Source organism: Scaptodrosophila lebanonensis, unplaced genomic scaffold, assembly GCF_003285725.1.
Source record: "Scaptodrosophila lebanonensis strain 11010-0011.00,11010-0021.00 unplaced genomic scaffold, SlebRS2 tig00001410-arrow-pilon, whole genome shotgun sequence".
Classification (NCBI taxonomy): Eukaryota; Metazoa; Arthropoda; class Insecta; order Diptera; family Drosophilidae; genus Scaptodrosophila; species Scaptodrosophila lebanonensis.
In genome coordinates, this window is record NW_022060738.1 from 2480971 (window position 1) to 2502561 (window position 21591).

The following is a 21591-nucleotide window of genomic DNA, read 5'->3' on the forward strand; positions in this document are numbered from 1 at the left end:
GTCAAATGTTCTGCTTAGCTGCATGTTGCTCATTAACAAGTCAGTTATTCACAAGAAACTGTTTTAATGTTCATTTTTGTTTGAGATTGATGTGGCATTGTAAATCTGTCCCATGATAGCTTTTACTGTACTGCCCCGCTCTGCTTCATACTCATATGCTTGCTCCTTATTTTGGGTTCCTTTCCGCTTTGGTAAAGTATGTGTGTGTTTTTTTTTCGTTTTATTCGCTTAAATGGGACACGTTGCGGTTTGTGTGTTGATGAGTGCGCCGCTGACTAAGTGAACGCAATGGCGGCAGCAGCGACTGCGGCAGAGGCAGTGGCAGAGGCAGAGGCAGCAGTCAGACACTAAGACTGTCAGACTGTGGCAGATTGTAAGCCTGGGCCGCCACAATGAGCTCTGCAGTTGAGTTTTACAGTTCAACATCGTCGTGGCTCTTTGCGGTTTCACAGGCTCGGCACACGCATTATGCACACACATGCACACACGCACACACACACACATACAGAGCCAGAGCACACACCCATACCCATACATATGCATATTTAGAGATACTCAAAATGAGATACAAAGATACATTTGGACTTCCTACCATTTTAGCAGCTTTGTTTGATGGGCGGCACACACACGACCCCGGCCAGCAACGCCACCAACAGCAACAGCAACAAAAACAGAAACAACAACAACAACGACAACAAAGTCGCCTTTATAGTCACTGTCGTCATCATCATTGCAACTTCCTTTGGCTGGGTTGGGCCGAGATTGAGGCTGAGGCTGCGGCTGCGGCGGAGGCTAAGGTTGCGACTGGTACTGAGACTGGGGCTGGGATTGGGATTGGGACTGAGCTGGGCAGGGCCCACAAAATGTGTGCCAGCAGGCCGAATTTTGTATTTAGCATTTTTTTTCTTTCGTCTTTCATTCTTTCTGTTCATCCTCTTCTTTTAAATGTGCATTGAAATTTGAGATATTTTTACTTGATATATTTATTCAAAAGGCTTTTGGCCTAAGGAGCGGCCAAGTATGTAATTTCTTGTTCTTGCTATGTGCGTCTGTCTGTCTGTCTGCCTGTCTGTCTCTCTGTCTTACAGTTACACGCTGCTGCTTGGGACGACTGCGTGGGTGTCTTTTATACTCGTAAGTCTGCTGCGATTATGCCTTGGCATGTGTGGAGGCTTTTGTTGTTGTTGCTGGTGTCATTGATAGTACCAGGCAATGACAACGCCAGGAATGCCAACGCCGGGCCATAATTTTTATAAATTAGTATAGTATAGGGTCTGAAGCGACAACGAGAACGGAAATATATGCAACACACGCACAATTATTTCTTTATTATTTTTTCCTCCTCTGTTGGCTGGAAATGTTGAGCGTGTGTGCCAAATAAACTATGCATTTAAAACTTTTACAATTAGGGAATGTGTATAAAAATCAAATAAAATCAAATTGTGCCCCTAGAAATGCGACCGCAATATCGTCAACTTCTAAATGGAATCGTTTAAATGCTTCTTCAAGGCATGCTTTTAATGTCAAAGCATTTGCATAAATTATGTCTTTTTACTAAATTGCATATTTTTTGTTGTCTTATCTCAACACACGATTATTGGAACTAGAAATGAATCGAGAGAGCAGATTTACATAAACAAATCGTAACTTGCTTTCGAGCTTGGAGCCAACGATGCCGCAGCTAAGTTTGAATTAAGTAGATTCGATTTCAAATTCTTCTTTTTGAGTATTTTTTATTTGAAATAAATAAATTGTTAATAATTTCTGTAAGCAAAATGTTGTTTTATTTATTTTCAATCAGCAACTTGTTGAAGCATCAACAAAAGGCTTTTAACAGCCTAGATTTTATATACCAGCCCCAAATAAATAAGTCCATCGGCTTTACTAAGATCTTTTTGGGAACACAAAAGGAAAAACAATTTATTGGCTTTGGAGCAAATAAGTTTAAGCTCCAATTGGTATCGCTTTTCGCCTTATATTTTGTGCGATTGTGAGTAAAGTTTTGTTTTCTTTCATTCTTTTTCTATTCATTTTTCCATGTCGTATACGTAGAATTTGGTTATAATTTATGATTTATTTTCAAATACTGAACTAGATTTAAACCAACACCCGTAATTTATAATTCTCATGCGATTCTCCTTTAAAATGAACAAACGCCTAATAATTTAAGTTAATGACAGTATACCTTAACTGTAGTTTTTTGGCACTGTTTATACCCTGTAGCCGAAGGAAATCGGTTAGTTTTTATACCAAATGGAGGCTTAGTGGCAAACCCCACAAAGTATATATATATATCCTTGATACCTCTGATAGTACGAGTCGTTTTAGATGTGTTCGTCTGTCCGTATAAACGCACAGGTATTCGAAAGTTGAAGAGCAGGAGCCGCCAATCTTCGAAACAATACTTGTATTCACCTGAGACCGGGAAAAGTTTTACCGTAATGATTATATGTAAGTAAGTACTACAAGTATATGTAAAAAAGAATAAAAGCTACAACAGAGTTTGCTAAGGCATTCTCTTTTCAATAGCTTAATAAATAGACATATATTTATTTAAAGATAAAATTGAATGATTTTACTTAACATCTAGGTTAGTGCGAGCTCTAAAGGTTCATAAATTTAAAATACCTGTATTGGCTTATTGGCTGCACAAACCCCGTTTATGCCAAGCCAAAAAGCGCTACTATCGATTAGGGTTATATTCCAGGCCCGTACATTATTCCCATAAGGGTACAGAAGCTAATGAGTAGCTGTGCCGTGATACCCTAATTCAGTTCCTTAGCCTTGGTTTTATTTGTATTTTCTAAAAGGCAACTTAGTGATTGTTAGCCACTCATTGCCATAATTCTAGAGGATTCTGACCTGGCTCAGTTAGTCAGTTCAGCACTCCAAGAGTTTACTCCAACCATTCAATCGCTGGTGCTGTATAGAAATAGAAAAATACAGTGCAGATCGCAGTGAGTGCCAAGCCCGTGCTTATAAATAATTCTCCACTCAATCAATTGGCTAAGCTTTGGCAAAAATATTAACTAACTAAATTTGCAAATTTGTGCCGTTGGTAAGAAGATACTGCGACAGCCAAAGGGCCATCAATTTGATTTGAATGTCTTGCGAGGTTGGACTTTCAAAAATTTTTGATTTAAAAGGCGCCAGCTATGGGCAGGGGAATGACAACGACCCCCCGCCAACGAATGCTTTCTGTATGATAAATAAGTGTCTCAAATTACAGAGCGAACTTTCTCGACCCGATAAAGCGAATCGCATTGCAATTGTGCAACGGACTGGCTGCTAAATCAAATTAATGTCCCCCAAGTTGGAGGTGAAAGGCTGACCAATAACAGCATTTTATTTTGCTTTTAACGCATGTATTTATTTTAATTGCATTTTTCAATGTGTCACTGTTGGTTGCAGTTGCAGTCGTAGTTGTAGTTGTTATTACTGTTGTTGTTTTTGTAGCTGTTGTTGTTTAAAAATTTGTGCCGATGCAGCAGCATTCAGAATGTTTAATTGGTATATTAACATTTAATAAATGCCAAACATTTCGCATTTCAATTTCGCCAGCTTTTTTATGCGAGCAGACGATGTTTGCTTAAACTTTTTGTCCGCTTTACAAATAAATTAAAAGTTTCTTAATTTAATTTGCGATAACAATCGAGCATTTCATTTGCATAAAATGTGAAATATTTTTAATAAACACCCAACGCAATAAATCGTGTGCTTGAAAGGTTTGCCACAAATAGTGGAATATTGATCACAAAAAAGCTTCAAATGTAAACAAAAATCATTTTTTAAAGGGTTATTCTATTTACACGGCTCGTTGGCATCAACACAAAATATAAAATACAAAATACATGCATTTTACAAATGTACATATCACACATAAAAAATGTATTTATGCTTCACACATGTAACAAATAAATATTTAAATCGACGACAGCCACACAGCAGTTCAAACGAGTTATTTGTTTACACGGCCTTTTAGCCCGACTGCCCTTTTGAAATATATCTGTCATTATTTCATAATATATTGACAGCAAACAGCTAATCTTGAGTAGAACAGACAGACACGTATTAAAACCAATAAATGATGACCATTTCAGTGGACCATTGGTCCTTTAAGAACGACCTTTTAACGTATTGGGAGTGTTGGTCGGCAGTCACAAAAACGCGCAGCGATAGTCAAAGGTATCCATTACAGAGCCTCAAAATTATTATTTATTTGTATTTTCTGGCAAATATTTTGCATCTTCTTATGTATATAATGATATTTAATTCTTGTGACCAATTCGGAACATTTATGAAACATGTGTTATTATGTTCTTCTTGAATTATAGCTTAGATATGATTTCTACATTTCCTTTTTAAGATGATGTGGTCACTAGAAAAGGACGGCAAGGCAAAGAGAGAAAGAGAGAGAGAGAGAGAGAGAGAGAGAAAAACTTCTGGCTAGGTTCAGCCACGAAGGCATATTGTCGCTTAGTATTTAAAGTTTGCCCAGCGCCACTGAAGGCGGGCCACTGATGTTCCTGTACCTATTAAAATAAAGCATTGAAACATATAGTAACTTTATTTTATTTCGAGGTGCCCAAACATCTAATTATTCAGCGACGCTGGCCAGCGAACTTACCCGGGCAGAGCCTAAGAAAGTTAACTGCTGGATGTCAAATTATTGTTATACCCTGTACCCAAAAGGTAAAAGGGTATATTAGTTTTGTGCGAGTGTACGTGTAACACACAGAAGAAGGCGTGGCAGACCCCACAAAGTATATATATTCTTGATCAGCATGACAAGCCGAGTCGATATAGCCATGTCCGTCTGTCTGTCCGTCTGTCTGTATGATCGCAAGGATCTCAGAAAGTATAAGAGCTGGAATAACTTAACTTGGTATCTAGATTCTCCTGATCGAGAAAGGACGAGTTTGTTCATTTTTCCCGATGCACCCCCCCCCCCCCCCACTCCCCCCCAATTATATATCCGTCTACCAAGTTTCATTATGATAGGTTGATCAGAAAGAAAGTTATAGCCTTATAACCATGCCCAATGCACACATACATACATATGTACAAGTACACAAACACGCATAGACACGATTCTGATGTAAATGTATGTATAAAATATTCCATACATGCATATTTTATATTTAATTTAGTTAATTAAATTAATTAAATTAATTTATTTCTTGTTTAAATTAATTAATTAATTAATTTAATTTTATTTATTTATTTTTTTGTGGGGTGGTACAGGGTATTTAAGAGTTGAGCCTGCTCGACTTTAGCATTCCTTTCTTGTTTTTTTAATTTTCTTAATTTTTTTTATTTTCTCTAGATATTGTAAATATATGTACAGCTGTTTTTCTTGTTTATATTTAATTTAATTACATTTTTAATTAAATTTTTTTAATACATTTTTTTTTTTGGTGGGTATTTAATAGTTGAGCCTGCTCGACTTTAGCATTCCTTTCTTGTTGTTATTACTGCAAAGATTTTAGTCCAAAGTACGTAAGCTCCAATTAACTCAATTCTTTGTTTTTTGAACAAAACTGTTTAGACTCCAACTGGGGGATATATTTTATTAAACAATATTGGTATTGTAGCCAAGATCGGATAAAAATTTGAAAACAATAAAGGAATGGTAGACCAGAGTGGACCCATCTCTTAAATACCCCGAGCCCTGCGTACGGATATAAGGCATTTGTGAGAAAAAGTTGATGTCTGTAGCTCTTATACTCTCTCTGAGATCTCGGTACTCATACGGACAGATGAACCTACAGACGCACATGACAATTAATGCTAATCAAGAAAATGAGATCGGAAATGCTTGTACCTGTTACATTTTTCTTTTCCGCAAACCATTACACCTGTTGTAACTTTTACATGTAACATGAATTTATTGTAAAAACTATTCAGTCCATTGTTGGATGATTCTGTTGCGTGTCTGCGCATATTTGACATCCATCCACCTTGGATAATGCCGCAGATTAAGGGGGAAGCTAACTCCTAAAAACCGTTCTCTTGTTCTTATTAAGGCCGGGCAGTTGCAGAAGAGGCGGATTGCTTAATGCTTCTCCTCTGGCAAAAGCCGGGTTGTTGCAAAAAAAAGTCTTCAGTTAATTATCAGTGTGGTTATTTATTTTAATTTATATATTTATTTTATACATGTATTTATGTTTTTATTTGAGTTTCACAAAATATTTGTTAAAAATAAAAAACAAGAAAACAATTGAATACAATTATATAAACAAATTAATTTAATTGCACAAAAATATGCTAGACTGTTAAATTACGCCACTAAGATTTGATAAAAGCAAAAGATTGGCAGCAAATCAAGACCGTGTTTGTCTGAGCCACAACGTTTATATAGTATGTATTCAACTAATTTGCCATTTAAAGTCACTTAGAAACTTCCAGTGCTGTCTGTGAAGTTGAAATAAAAACCGTACTGCGATCAATTAAAAGGCAACTGGAGGCCCAAAGGAGTCAGTGTTAAGTGTCCTGCGATTTGACAAAGTAGATAAATAAGCCATGAAGGGGCTAAGTGCCGGAGTCAGCACATTTCCACAGGCAATTCCACAACAAACGCCGCTGATTAGAGTTTTTCGCTTTTTTGGTCAGTTGAATGCACAGCCAGTTCGTAATCCGCCACTTATTTGGGCCATTTTAGCCTCCACGAAGTTCGGGGCCTGTGGAGCTGTCAATTACAATTTTTCAGTAAATTGTTCTCAGCTTAAAACGATGTTCGCTGCCAACAATGCTGCACTAAATTTGGGCATAAACCTCCAGGGTCATGTGGAAAAACCAAAAAACCAAAACCATAAGTAGACAAAAGCATCAACGGCGCCCTTTTCGTTTACCCCTCCCTCCAGCCCTCGCCAAACATTGTTAATGCTGTGCTGAGCCATCAGGCCAAACATTACGATCCATCCGCCGATACAGCGACCAGGTCCCCCCACCTCCCACACCTTTCAATGCACATGCAAATGCTCGTCCGCGGCAATTGCAGATCAGACTGATAACATCTGACCATATGTGTGTGGATGTGTGGGTGTGTGTGTTTGCACATTGTTTGCGCAAACACACAAACGCACATACAAAAACACCAGCTTTTTCACAACCATTTTTTTGGTGTCGCCGCGAGAAAGCCTAGACTGCACCAACAACAACAACACCAATAACAACAACAACAACCACAACATGAATGGCAACAATGTTGCACAGCCAGACAAACTTTGTAGTGGGTGGGGGGAAGGGAATAAATAGGGAAAAAACGGCACACAGATAGTTTCGCAAATTAAATTGCGCAGACAGCCCAGACAGAATGAGGTCATCATCATGGCGGTGACGACGACGACAACGACAACGACGACGCGCCACCAAAAAGCCAATAGGCCAAAAAAAAAAAAAAAAAATAAGGAGAAGCAAACGTAATGCCGTCAAAACAGCAACAACAACAGCCGCAACACAAGCAGCAACAATTACAGACATGACGAATATTTTGGGGAGGCATGTGGATTGTGCCACACTTTCGCTAACAAGCCGTTGCACCATGGTCTCGAAAATGCATTTGAAGCTGCAGCTACTCCCACAACAGTATTCAGTTTCTATGAGAAAAATGATAGGTCCATCTAAGGAATATCTGCGTGTTGAGGGAAAGTAAGCCGTCTGCCCAAGTTAGCTTGTCTTTGGATTAAGACTGGAATTGGAAACGAAATCGGCTGAAATTGGAGCTGCCAAATAAATCAAGGCCTAGAGCCTTATCCATATTCAAGAAATGTAGAAATATAATGAACAAATGTAAAACTAATGCGCATACAAATTCATGTTCAATGATACGGCGATTGACGACCTTAGGATTTCTACTGTCTTAATCTTCTTCTGTGCCTTTCTACAACCACAAGTTATTGTTTATGTCTGTGTGTGTCTTTTGGATAAAAGTGGAATTGCAATTTTTGCCTGCCATATAGTAGAAATCTCTTTTCAGTCCTTGTACCTTGTAATAATTTTATAAAAATGCGCATAACCATACAATCTCAATTATTAACTTTTTAAGTATGTATAAGATTAACACAATCTTATGGAACGTTCCGGCCAATTTAAATTAGATTTCTCCTACTTAGGCTTTCCTGGCCTCTTCCTTAAGTGTCGACAGTCTTTGTTTATTGACAAAAAAATATTATATATAAATAAATAAATCGAATACTGAGTTGATAGCTGATAAATAAATCTCTCCTGACTCTTTGTAATTAATTCAATTCCTTAGTTATTAATGTTAATTTTCAAACCGTATAGTAAGTCTGTCTCTGACAGAAATCAATGTAGAATTAGAAACGAAGTCTAGATTAGCATATTTTCTAGCTGCATAGAAATCTCTTCTCAGTCCTTGAACCTATCCGAATAATTTTTTAAATACTAGCTATATATACAAATACGTTTAGGACGTATTAGCCAAGTATTTAGCTATTAATCTTTAAAGTAAATAGGAGTATATAAGTTTTATTTTCAATATTAGGAAATTTCAAATAAAAAGCGTCGCTTAAAGACTCCAGCTCTTATATTATTCGTGCCACCCATGGACGCAATAAAAACGTTTAGTAAATTCGCTCTAATGTCAATTTGCCTTTAGAAATTGGAAAAGCCACAAAGAGGGGTCAGAATAAGGCTTGTTTTATAAAAATCTATGTATTTTGGGAAATATTACTCTAACACTTGACACTTTCAATTAATTCCAATATTTAAAGGTGGCTTAACTCAGATTTAAGGACGGAAAATGTCGAACTTTCCGCAACGTTTGTCGCATTTAAGACATTTGTTCTGAAGAAAACAATTAATTTTAATAAAATACTTTTATTTTTTTTATACCTTTTAGACAGCAAGAAACGTACACGGTTCACAAATACCTTTTCGCATAGATTAGTATTGCGATTCTAGAACCATTTTTTAGCACTTTATTTAGCTGACTTTGTATTTTGTTGCTGTCCTGTAGCCCTGCCTTTGATGTCGTTCTTATTAAGATAGTTGGCTTCCCTTTTAAGAAGCTAATTCATAACTCATACATTATCTGAGTTAGATCTTCTAAGTTGCTCTTTTTGGGAGAAGTACTGCGTTGGTATACCGATTCACATTTTACATAAAATGCTTCGAATTGAGGACCATAGTGCGGCAATGCAGTAAATGGACTCAGAGACTAACGGACAGGCAACAAACTTTAACGTGTTGTCTGCCACTAAATGTGGCAGAGTTGGTGGCATCGCGACGGCCTCTAGCACTGCCACCGCCACCGTCAGTGCCACTCCTACGGCAGTGTATGGAATGTATGGTGACGGGTCTAAGTGCAACTTTTGACTTTAGACTGCCAGCGTGCAATATGCAACGTGCACCGTGCGTCGGAGTTATGGATGCACTGTCTCCGTGTGTGTGTGTGTGTGTGTGTGTGTGTGTGTGTGTGTGTATGTGTGTGTGTGTGCATGAAACATTGCTAAGGCAACCCTGAACGCGACCCCCTAAAACACATAAAGTTTTCGCTTATAAAAATGTTAACAACGCTGTCAACGACATGTCGACTAGGTCGACGTGCAGCGCTGCCCAGCAACAAGAACAACAATAACAACAACAACAGCAATATCATCAACAACAACAACAAGACACGTGATCGCTGGTAAGTTGACGCGAAGTAAGTCGAAGTAAGTAATAAAGTCGAAGTAAGTTGTTGGCTTTGTTGGCAACACTGGCAAAGTGTTAGTTGGCTGTTTGCTTGACTGGATACTCCTGCTCCTGCTGCTGCTGCTCCTGCTCGTGTTGCTGCAATCCTGACTGCTGCTACACTCTTGTTCTTCCGTTCACACACACACACGAACACACACACACGCACAAGCTAGCATAAAACTCGCATTTTTATGGCAAGTTTGTGAAAATGAATTTTTGATCAACTGCAGCCAACTGCAAATGCTCAAACGCACTCACACTCGCACTCACTCTATGTGTGTGGACATACATATGTCTGCCTATGTATGTGTGTGTGTGTGTGTGTGTGCGTGGCCTTTTCCTTGCGCGACTTACGCTTGAGCGCGCTCAGCCGTTGCGAGAGAGCCGACAAGAAAAGTTCGTAAAGAATTAGACGCCTGCTGGCACATAACTTGGCCCCGAAACTTGGCTAAAACCGAGCACACACAAAAAGGGGTTTAAATTTATAGCCCCGAGTAAAAAACAAACAAAATTTAACTTTTAAAGCATACGTGTAGGTCGGTAGGTTCGACTGTTTCGGGTCACAGCAATGTGCGACAAATTTCCAGCAATGATTTATGCATTTAAAATTTATGTTTCAAAAATGGAGTTAGAACGTACATAATAATTTTACATAACACAACAAGCATATGTTGCACACGCAGATTTAAATCTGTTAAATTTTTACAAAATAATACTGATTATTCGCTAAAAGCCCATTCATGTCCCTGTCAAGATTTCTCTTCCTTTTTCGTCCACTAATGGCTTAAGTTGTGTAATGTTTAAAGCATTTTATTTAAGTTTTATCAAGTTTGGTAAATAAAATGAGCACAAAGCAATGTAAGATTTACAAACTTGTGATTAACTATATTTGTGTTCAATATATAAATGACATCGAAGTAAGTTGAACTCCAAGTTCAAGTTCAGTTAACGGAGAAGAGGTGGCCTGCTAAATAAATAAATTTGAAAAAAGAAAACTAAGGAGAAATTCTGCATTATGAGCTCTCCTAATGGGTTTGATTGATAAATAGGCATGGGACAAAATTGATTGGATATAGTCTGAAACGTACATGATCAAGCTTGCTAGTGTTTCTTAGGGGAAAGATTTTGGTATACGGCAATATCTCCGGCGGGTTGAGGCCACTCCTTAAATGCTTTATGGTTCTTTCGATCTGCCGTCCTAGACAGGTATATAGCGCTCCCATCCACTAAAATCTCCCTCGTCTCGGACCTATCTCCACTTCGGAAGTGCTTTCGCATTACTTCGAAGTGGAGCCCCTTATCCGCAATGCGCTCTCATCCTTTTTCTGCGTCCAGAGTATCAGGCAATAATTTGAATTGCTTTATACTGATTCTCTACTTAATATAAGATATATACAAAATTTTTGTAATAAGCTACAGCGTTAGCGAAGTATACGTATATTTCATAACTGAAAAGGTAAATGGGTTTTAAATGGTTTTAAATGCAAACAAAGTAAATTTAACTAAACCCGTTATTCAATTACTTATTATAATATTTATTAAAGGGTGAAGCATATTAACTTAAGAATAACATTTTAACATGTTTCTCAACATTGACAACGTTTTTTATAATTGATATAAAAATCTACACTTTAATGCGTTACTTGAATATTTTGAAATGTAAAATAGACACAAAAATTGTCTAGAATTCCAAAGTCGGCTGTGTGGTATGATGGCAAAATGTTAGCAATTCCGTCAAGTATTATTCATCATTGTTATTGCTCTGCATAAGAAATTGACTTTCTAAACTAAATACGAATATTCATATTAAAGATGGAAGCAATAATCCAATGCACTAGTAGTAGCAACAACAAAAATTGCGGCTTAATATTTTTAAACCGAAAAAGAAGCACGTGGCGCGAATTTGTATTATTTTTAATGTTTATTAAAAGAAAGCCCGACACAAGACTAAGATGTTATTTATTGTCTTAGAAAGTATTATTTCGATTAAACGCAGCGACAAACACATTCAATTTTTGAAGTAGATAATGAAAAGTAAATATTTAAAAGCTGACCAAAAGAAAACGATTGTTTTGCTAAGCTTTGTCCTTTGGTAAAATTTCAATTAATTGCACAAATTTTTGCTTAATTTCTTTCATTTCTTCAATCAATAATTTAAATACTCAAAGGTTTTCGTTTTTGGCGCTGGCCTTAAGACAAAGCCGCTGTTAACTTTTATGAAGAGACTACTTATTGCGAATGGGGAACGTCTGAGCTTATCTCCCTGTACACGCGTTTATTCTTTAGTTGCTTGCGAGTAACCGAAAATGTATTATCTTAATTGAGTTTGCGTTTTAAATAAATCGAATCAATCACTTCCAGTTGAACGCAAAAGAACGAACAAACATTCTGACGAACATTACACCAACGAGAAATTAAAAAGGCATTTAATTAAATGTAACGCTTTCGAAAGGCAGGGACTGACATTCGTTTGGCATGTGTGTGCTTTTTAAATTAAATTAATTTATTAATAAGCAGTTGGAAAATATTTCAATGGTTGACTCCCACACCCATCCTATTGGTCGTAACCAAGCCAGCAATTTGCTTGTAAAACATAAAATTGAAGCTACACCTACAATAATTCCGTCCCTAATGCATTCAATTTCCATCGATTCTTCTGCCATAAGTGGTGGCTAATGGCAATTAAAGATGTTCTGGCGAAGACGCACACAGACACGCATTTATGCGTGTTTCATTGAGCTTTTCCTGGAATACTCTCAATATTTTATTGCTGGGGTTCCTTCAACCAGACTTGACACACACTTTTACTATTTATTAGACACACACACACACTCACACACTGGGAGACACTCACACAGTCAAACACGCAGTGGCACTCAGCCCACCCACATACTTAGCCCACCACACGCTCATTCACTTTGGTAGTTCCGGCCAGGCCATTATCAAAGCAAAGCGCCAGCTTCCTCCCCGCCAGCCCCCTCTCCAACATACACACACACACACACCCACACACTCTTTTCTCTCACTTCAAACTCATTTGGTTGGGTGTTGTTGCTGACGCCCGATTCTGCCTGCTGGTGGTTACTTTTGCCATTTGCCTTACGGCAGCCACTGTGGTTTCTGTAGCTTCCTTTGTGTGAAGGCGACACTTTGCCAACGAGCCAACCATCAAGTTTGCTTTCTATTACACTTACATGACATTCACACATACATGTATTTATTTGCACACACACACACACACACACACATACACGCACACACATATGATATACACTCAGACTGCGTTGCGAGCGCAGCAGACAATTGTCGTTCGTACGTTCGTTCGTTCCTTCGCTCGCAGTGACCCCAAAGCTCCGCTTTGCAACCAAAAAATAAGAAAAAGAAGAGAATGAGAGTGAATGAATGAGAGCGGAGCAGTGGCAGTGGCAGTGTTGTGGGAGGGGGACGCGGTGGGGGAGGGGAGCATCAGGAAAGAATGTACGAAAGGTTGTAAATTCATAAAATTTGCTGTTTGATGCGTTTTCAAGTAAATTGAGTTCCAACCCTCGGTGATGTGAAATGAAATAAAAACCACAAGGCAGACAACAAACCTACCCCCCCCCCCCACCCCCACCACCCTCTCCAACCCGACTGTCCTGAAGCCACCATCACGCCCCCCTTCAGCAACAAAATGTTGGTCCTCGCAGTGTCGGACGTTGCAGAGCTTGAGGGGCCAAGAAGACGGCTCCAACGCACGCCGCATGTTAAATGTCATTTTTATAGCGCTTTGATTATATTTTCTATTATCGAAGACATTTTGGCTGCACACACAGAGGCAGACACACACACACACACGTTGAGCGAAGCGTGCCCCAAGCTTAGAAGCTACCCCACTTATTGGCAGTCAGTCAACAATTTCCTTCGCTCCTTGCGATAATCCAGCGCTGAAGCGTAAGCCAAAAGTGAAAAGTGAGGAAAATTATGTGTGAGTGCGTGTGTGTGTGTGTGTGCGTGTGTGGCTGTGTATTAAATCTATGCGCCAAAAAAATGAAAATCAAATTAAATTAAATAACATAATCATAATCATAATAAATGGTAAAATATGCATGATGCTTTTATACGCACAGACAACATGGCGTATGCATAATTTTCTGATATCCCCGATCCCTACTCATTGTAACTAATCGCATTGAATGCTATACACTTACATACATATATGAGCATATACGTATGTACGTACTCGTATATAGACGTATAGATATGCAGCACAAATTTTTGCATAACAAATCAAATCAATAAAATATTAAAAGGCTGCCGCATCACACCGAGTCGGGAAACAATGGCAACGTTAACAACAACAACAGCAACAAAAATACAACAATAAATAGCTGAAACAGCATGTTGAAATGTTCAGAGCAGAGAAAATGCAAACAAACTTTATTCATACCTATCTATGAGTATCTATGTTGCGAGGGAAACTGCATGAGTTCGCTGAAATAGATTCGAAGCACTTGTAATGTAGAGAGTAGAGGCCGATGTAAAGGAATAATACCGGATCGGTATTTGGCATGAGCGCTCTAATAAAAAAGAATTCAATTCGATCCTCATATGCTTTTATGCGATTGCTCTTATAAAGAAACCGATTTTTTAGTTAAAACTGTCTTGATCTGAGACTGTTACAGAGCCATCAAATGGATGCGGCAATATCAATATTATATCAATATTGAAAAGCGAAATTTAAGCAAAAAACAATATATATTTGTATATTCATGTGATATTTTAGAACACTACTATAACTTACCATTTTGCAATCACACTAATCACTAATCGAAATTACCTCCTGAATGTATACATTGCTTACAGCTTTCCAAAGTCCTTTAGGAGGACAACTTTCCACTTAACAGCAATTACTTGGAAATCTTGTATGATTTGCCTTTAAGGATACGCATTTAATTCAAATTCTGCTTACACTAAACTTGATTTAAAATGTGAAATTCGAAAATAATTAAAAACATAATTTAAAGTCCAAAAAACAATCCTTAATAATAAAATAGAATTAAACTAATTAATTGCTAATTGTTAGAATTGGAGTGCCAAACTTTTTTCTAAGCCATTATTTTATTTTATTATAATTACCACATTGATTTCATGTACATAAGCATAAGTATATGCTTTTCGATTAATAGCACTTTATTAGTTACATATTTGTCAAATTTAATTCAAGATACATACTCGTAAGTAGTCGTTGCAGCTGTGAAATGTTCATTTATTTATCAGGCATTTCTTGTGCCTAAGAGAGTTGCAAATACATTTAATTTATTTGAACGGACTTGAAGGTGAACTTTCGCGGGGGCCCTCGTTTTGTTTGCATTTGTTCGTTTGGTAGCAAATTTCCGAATAATCAAGTCGCTTTTCCCAGGCATATCTTTGATATCCGCCTGGCTGCTTTAATTATATGAACGTGTATGTAGCATGACTTTGACTCTCGGATGCGCATTGCATGGCGGTCCTTTGGCACTTTTGCCGTCTGAGCTTTTGTGTCCTTACACAAAGCTTATCAATGTTGCAATTTGCAGCTGGCAGTGGAAACTTAAGCTGAATTATTTGTGCTATTTAATGTTGGAAATTTTGATAACTCCTGGCTCCGAGCCTGCAAATAGCACATATACTTGTATGTATATACTTATGCATGTGGATATATAGTATACTCGTGTATGCATGTATGTACGATTACCACTAGGACTTTGACTGGCAACTTAATCTGCAAACATAATAAAAAGCAATGCAATTTTAAATTGAAATTGCTTTATATTGGCTTTCAAAGTGCTTGCCTGGCTGGCATTGTGTGTTTGCTCATTGGGGTTTATCGTCACTTCATTTGTAAATATTCCGAAGAAAAATTGAATTTTAAATATTTTTGTGGACATCATCGTACTTGTAGGTGCAAATATTCGCATTTATTCAAGCAAAATTCAGCTAGAACCTCGATTATTGTGCGAATATTGGTGTGGGAAAGTTTAATTAAAGAAATTTCATTCGCCAATATCGAAGCATAGTCAATATTAGCAAAAAAGCCAATCACTTTTTAGAGCTGCACATTTATTTGCAATAAATATGAGTTGGTCTTAAATTTAAATGCACATCCATTGCCATTTAATTGATGAATAATAGTTGTGGCGTAAAAACTAATAAATATGCACTTTTGTACTTGAAATCAAAAATATTGTAATTATTTAATATGTTTAATCAACTATTAGTGCTTAAGCTGACAAAACTTTAAATGAATACATATATATTTCAAATAGGCTTAAATCACCTTTTGTTGCCTAAAGGGGCTTTATTTAAATGTTTTCAGAATAAATGTCTATCTAGCTATAAATCTGGCAAACTTCAAATTCACAACCAATAAAGTTCCTTGCATGAAATTAAGATTGAACCTAAAATATCAATCCTTAAGTGGCTTTGCTACCTTTTTAACGCACAACTCAATAATATTCGAGTGCAATTTCCACTCCTTTTCAGAGGATATCGTCGCTAACCGAAGTGGATAGACGACTTTCATAAGGCTAGTTTTTTACGGCCTTCATGCTACTTTCATTCTCTCCAAGACACCTCTGCCAAACCCTCACTTATTTACATATCTCCCTCAAAATTCACACAATTGTGAAATAAGATCTCATCAAGCTAGGAAGCACAATTTTTCCGCGCTTTTTAATGGACCAGTCCGGGTTAAATTGTATTATTTAATTTTATTAATATGATTCAATCAGCTATTATGGGTTAAAAGGGCTTCGGTGAAGTGCTTCATATGAGAAGCGATTATTTAGTCGCAAAAGAGGGCTGTTTTTCTTAGTTAGTCGTTAACATATTGTCGTGAAAGTCTGTTTTGGCATCGCATCAGTCCTTTTCTCCTTGTATGATTTTTAAAGACTTTTTCAATATTTTAGCTGTCTCTATTAAAAAGTTGCACATTTGTTTCCATTTGAAATAATTATGTCTGTTCTAAGCCTGCTACTATGTGAAACGATTCTACATACATATATAACATTGGTCCAAGAGATAAAAGCCAGTCTTTGTTGACTTTTTCAACTAGCAATGATTCTGTGGGTGGTTTAGTTCGTTATCTTTATTTAATCGTTCCATAGTACGTCATATGTATATGCTTAGAGTTCTCAGGTTTTCATAACCACATTCTTAATTTAAGAATAACAATCATTCAGCAAATCATTCATCCAAATAGGTCTTTAATTTTGTTGAATTTTATTGTAAATGAGACAAAACCAATGTATAGATTCAGCATGAGTTTTATAATGTTAGCCAATATTTATGCGGGGTTAAGTTCCTCTTTGGACAAACAAACTCTACTAACCGTCCTAGATGGCCCGTCTGTCATAGCTTTGTGTTGCACCTCTTAATACCGTTTTTATTGTCTCTCATCATTTCGCGAAACTCAGCGGCCAGCGCCGTCGGTTTTAGTCTCAATTTTGTCGCCTTCGTAGTTTTGTAGATTCGTTATTAGTACTTGTTGTTGTCTAAGGTTACTCGCTGTTTATTGGCTTATGTACTACCAACCAACCCGCATTTATGTGCAGTATTGTTATTTCTTATACCGGGAGTTCAAAGAGGTTTGGAAGACCTTAATTTGCTCAAACATTAAGCTTTAAATGTCGGGTGAAAATATACGAAAAGGTTATGGTGACATCTGTGTTTTGGAATAGCAAGTATATAGTCCTATTCTTTGTGCCTTAATTTGTGTTTAATGCTTAGATAATATCTAAATGTTGCCTTTTGTGTATTTCTTGCGCTTCTCTATAATTATTACGTGGCCTGCAATTTGGCTTCATTTCCGTAGATGCGAACAACTCCACCCATCCACCCAGCCAACCACCGACCAGCGAGCACCGACCCCTCCCCCAGCTGCTTCAAAGAGTACAAGTTCCATTAGCTCACAACTACAAACAACAATACATAATACATCATTTAGTATTTGAGTTGCTTTGGGGCTCGCACCGACAACTTTAATCAATAGTTGGCCAACATTTCAGCTTCAGCTCACCTGAGGCAACGCAATTAGTTATGCAAATAATTAGTGCATACTTATGTGCGCGCACCAGTCGAGCAATAACATTAACAAAATTACACTAAATTAGTTAAAGCATGCGCCCACACACACGCACACACACCGCTCTCTATAAATCGGAAACAACGCACAGTTCATTAACATATACAAAAACGCTTACAAGGCGCGATAGTGAACAGATTTGAGGAGTGGGGGAGGGGGCGTAGGCACTCAAATATTTGACACCCCGAACAGGCCGCGCTGATAAAACAGCCACAACTAAATATAATTATTATCGCTTTATTATGCCTCGAAAATATTATTTCCTCTGGGTGAAACAAGAAACAGAAGTGGCTCCCGTAAAGGTCAAAGTTCAGCTTGAGATTACCAAGTCGCATGTATTATGCATTCGCTGTGAATGGAAAAACATGTAAACTATCCATAATACACACAACGCTTCACACTTCTCGCTGGACAGACCACAGCAGCACACTCACACACACACACACACACAGACAGAGAAAAATGTGTATTATAGCCCGACGAACAAATATAAATTGACATATCGATAACCCTTGGGCGTCAGTCAGACACAGACACAGACGCAAACACAAACATTCATATCTACATACATGCATACAGCACGAGTATTCTTTAGTAGTATATATAGTAAGAGACGGAATAAGTCGTCTCATCAGCTTGTTAAGTTATCAAGCATCAAACCGTTCGCTCGCTCGTTCGTTCGTTCGTTCGTTCATCTGTAACAACATAATTTTCTTCTCCTTTTTTAATGTTCGGACGGGCCTCTTGACCCTTTTTATTTTTGGAAGCAATATGTGCTGTAATTGAAAATGCATACGAGTACCTTGTCATGTGGTTAATCAAATGAAAATCTTTAATATTAATTCGATGTCTTAATTATGTTATGAGTTTAATAATTTGCGTCCCATTTGAATTTCTAAGTGAGACATTTCATGAATTTATAATCCTTTGATTAATTTATAATTTACTTCATAAAGTGTTAAGTTTTTAACAATGCTCTTCTGCGCGTAAAGGTTGGTTGTTTCAGCCTTTTGTTTGGATTTCGTCTTATTAATAAACTATAACCCATCGTTGCTCAAGTCGAATATTTCTAAGCCTATTTATGCAGCAACTGGCGTTTCTTTATTTATTAAGATCCTCTTTATTTATTTATTTATCTGCAGCTGCATGATTTAAATGTAATGCTTGGCTAATGACTTGCACATCAATTGCTCTAAAAGTTCATGAACTGTGTCTTTTTTCAGCCTTCGTTACGATTGGCAATCGACAAATGCAACATACATGGCTATTTGAAGATATTGGTGTTGTTTTTCAATCCAAATTGAACTTCAATCTTGTCTTCTCTTGTGCTGACAACATAGTATCAAGGAATTTAATGATCGTTATACTCCTATACACTTCTCTGGTACGTTCGCTGCTCATGTGTTGGGTGGCATCAGCAGCGTCCCGCAATACCAATACTTTTTGTACTCAGTGGTATAAACTGGGATCTCAAGGTCGTGTATACTCTTCGATTCATGTACACCAACAAGCAATTATTTTTCGTTTCTCTTACACCTTTTGTGTCGAAATTAAAATGGACCTTCTCACTTAATCTCAACAGAATTTATAACCATCTTCGGTGAATAGCTGGTAGATTTCTTTTGACACTTGTTTATCTTTTAAGTTGAAATTATAATATTGCATTTTTTGTATTTTTGCATGCAGAGGCCATACCTCTGTTGACAGCTCATATTCATAATTATTAAAATAACATTTTAACTGGCTAGACAGTAGTATTTCAGATGCAACGAAATGTTCAGAGAACTGTTTACTGTCAGCCACAGACGAGTTCAAGTCGATTCAATCCTAGACCTGTCTGCTAAACTGACTCAATTAACTAAATTGTTCATCCATTTAGATCCAATTCTGGTTTAAGAACTCCCATTTAAACTTCAAAGCTACGGTTTTATCTTTTTAAATGTCAATGACGCAGGCGTCTGCCAGTCAGCGACGAGTAGGTAATGGATTTTTTTCAACGGTGTATAAAATTAAAATGAAATGAATTTTTGATTGGAATACCAATTCAATTATTCATCAAATCGATTAATCCAAAGCAAAGTTATCAGTGAAACACTTGATTTACTTCCGCTTTGCGCGCACCCCTGTGGGGGAAGTTTTTATAAAAAGTATATTTCACATTTTGGGGTAACTCGGCTGTAATATTCTTGCTTCTGCTTGTATAAATTTTAGAGATTGTCCACAAATTACAGTTGCACATCTCAAGGATTGATTATCAGGAATTTACATAAAATTTAGGAGGCCAACTATAAATGAAGCTATGCATATAGTAATGCTCATCATATAAGTATTATGAGACCTATAGTTTAATGTTATCTCTAGAGCTAAATGTTTCTTCCAATCATTTCATTACGACTCGATAAATAAATTTGTTCTTAAAACAAATGAGTTTCTCTAATATTTTAAGCGGAAATTCGATGTCAGGCTGTCAGAAACTGTTTTGTCACATTTTGTATAGTTTGTTTATTCAGTTGCTGGCTGGAGGACATGGTTGGTTCATCATTTTAATATTCATTAAATGATTATATATTTTGTTTTAGGTTCATTTTCACATCAATACACAATTGTAGTCTGTAAAATATTCCGTTTTGTAAAATGAATATTCACTAAACTTATTGTCAAAGCTTTTAAAATATGTATATATATGTCTTTTTATACGCTCAGCCCGAATGGTAAAAAGGGTATATTAGGTTGGACTATGTATAGTATGCAACAGGCATAAGGAAGCATCTCCGACATCAAAAAGTATATACTTAATAACTTAATCATTTATAGTACTAAATACATATTTCTTCTCTATAACTTGTTTGATGAAATAGCTATCTGAGATTAAAGTTGAATTGTTAGTAAAATAAAATAAAAACCCTCCCCTATAAAAGTGAAGGGTATATTGTGTTTGCTATGGAAGCTTGTAACATCGAGAAGGAAGAATGGTAGACCACACGTTATAAGTAGCTACTTACACTGACTGGGAAAATTATTTTGACGAGTGTTGGTCCAGACCAGCGGCGAAATATTTTCTTCTCCAATTGAGAATGTGAATAGAAAGTGGGTTCAGCATTGACAACATAATTGGTGCATTGGACATTTCAATAACTTTGCCCTAACAATACATGTATAGTTTGTTAACATTTTAATAAAAATAATTTTCCAAAATTGATTACAAAGGTATTCAAAACTATGGAAAAGACGGCTAAGTTTAGCTGTGTTGTTAGAACCTTAATAGTTGCAAAACCTAATTCTTTTATAAAGAAATGCAAAATATTGCTTAAATAAATGTTAGGGTATACTATAGTTTGCGGCCCAAGATGATGGAGGCATACATTTTTGTTGTAAAAACAGTGGTATATAGGTATACTATATATATAGCTTCAGCGCAGACGAAGATAAGTTTTTAGCTCGATTTTAACCCTATTTCTATGTCGCCATGTTGCCATGTTGCTTCATTATGCAACGTCCAATTATACTAATTGATATTATTGTTTTTTGTTGTTAATTATATAAACCGCTTGTTAAACAAACTTAATAATTTTGTATTGTTTTGACATTCCATTGACTCTTTTATCGGCAATATATAAATGCATGTGACATATTTTTAGTTCACAAAACACAACAAAATAGCTCTTTGACTTTAAAGGTAAATTAGCAATTTTACCAAATATAACACAAAACAATGGAAAATAAATGTATTATGAATGGCAATTGCTGGAAATATTTGTAAGGGAAAAGCTATTTATATTACTGTGTACATT

The 21591-nt window shown here is 36.8% G+C and overlaps 1 protein-coding gene across 2 annotated transcripts in view; it reads right to left on the bottom strand.

The window, feature by feature from the left end:
- LOC115630687 (glyoxylate reductase/hydroxypyruvate reductase-like) overlaps nt 1–21591 on the bottom strand; it is a 38673-nt gene that overhangs the window by 4893 nt on the left and 12189 nt on the right. The window contains exon 5 of one of the 2 annotated variants that reach the window (XM_030527335.1): nt 15401–15439. The exons of the other annotated variant lie outside the window; for it this stretch is intronic. The gene's annotated coding sequence lies outside the window, so the exon portion shown is untranslated. Of the gene's footprint in view, nt 1–15400; nt 15440–21591 lie in introns of those variants that run through there. 2 annotated transcript variants of the gene reach the window in all.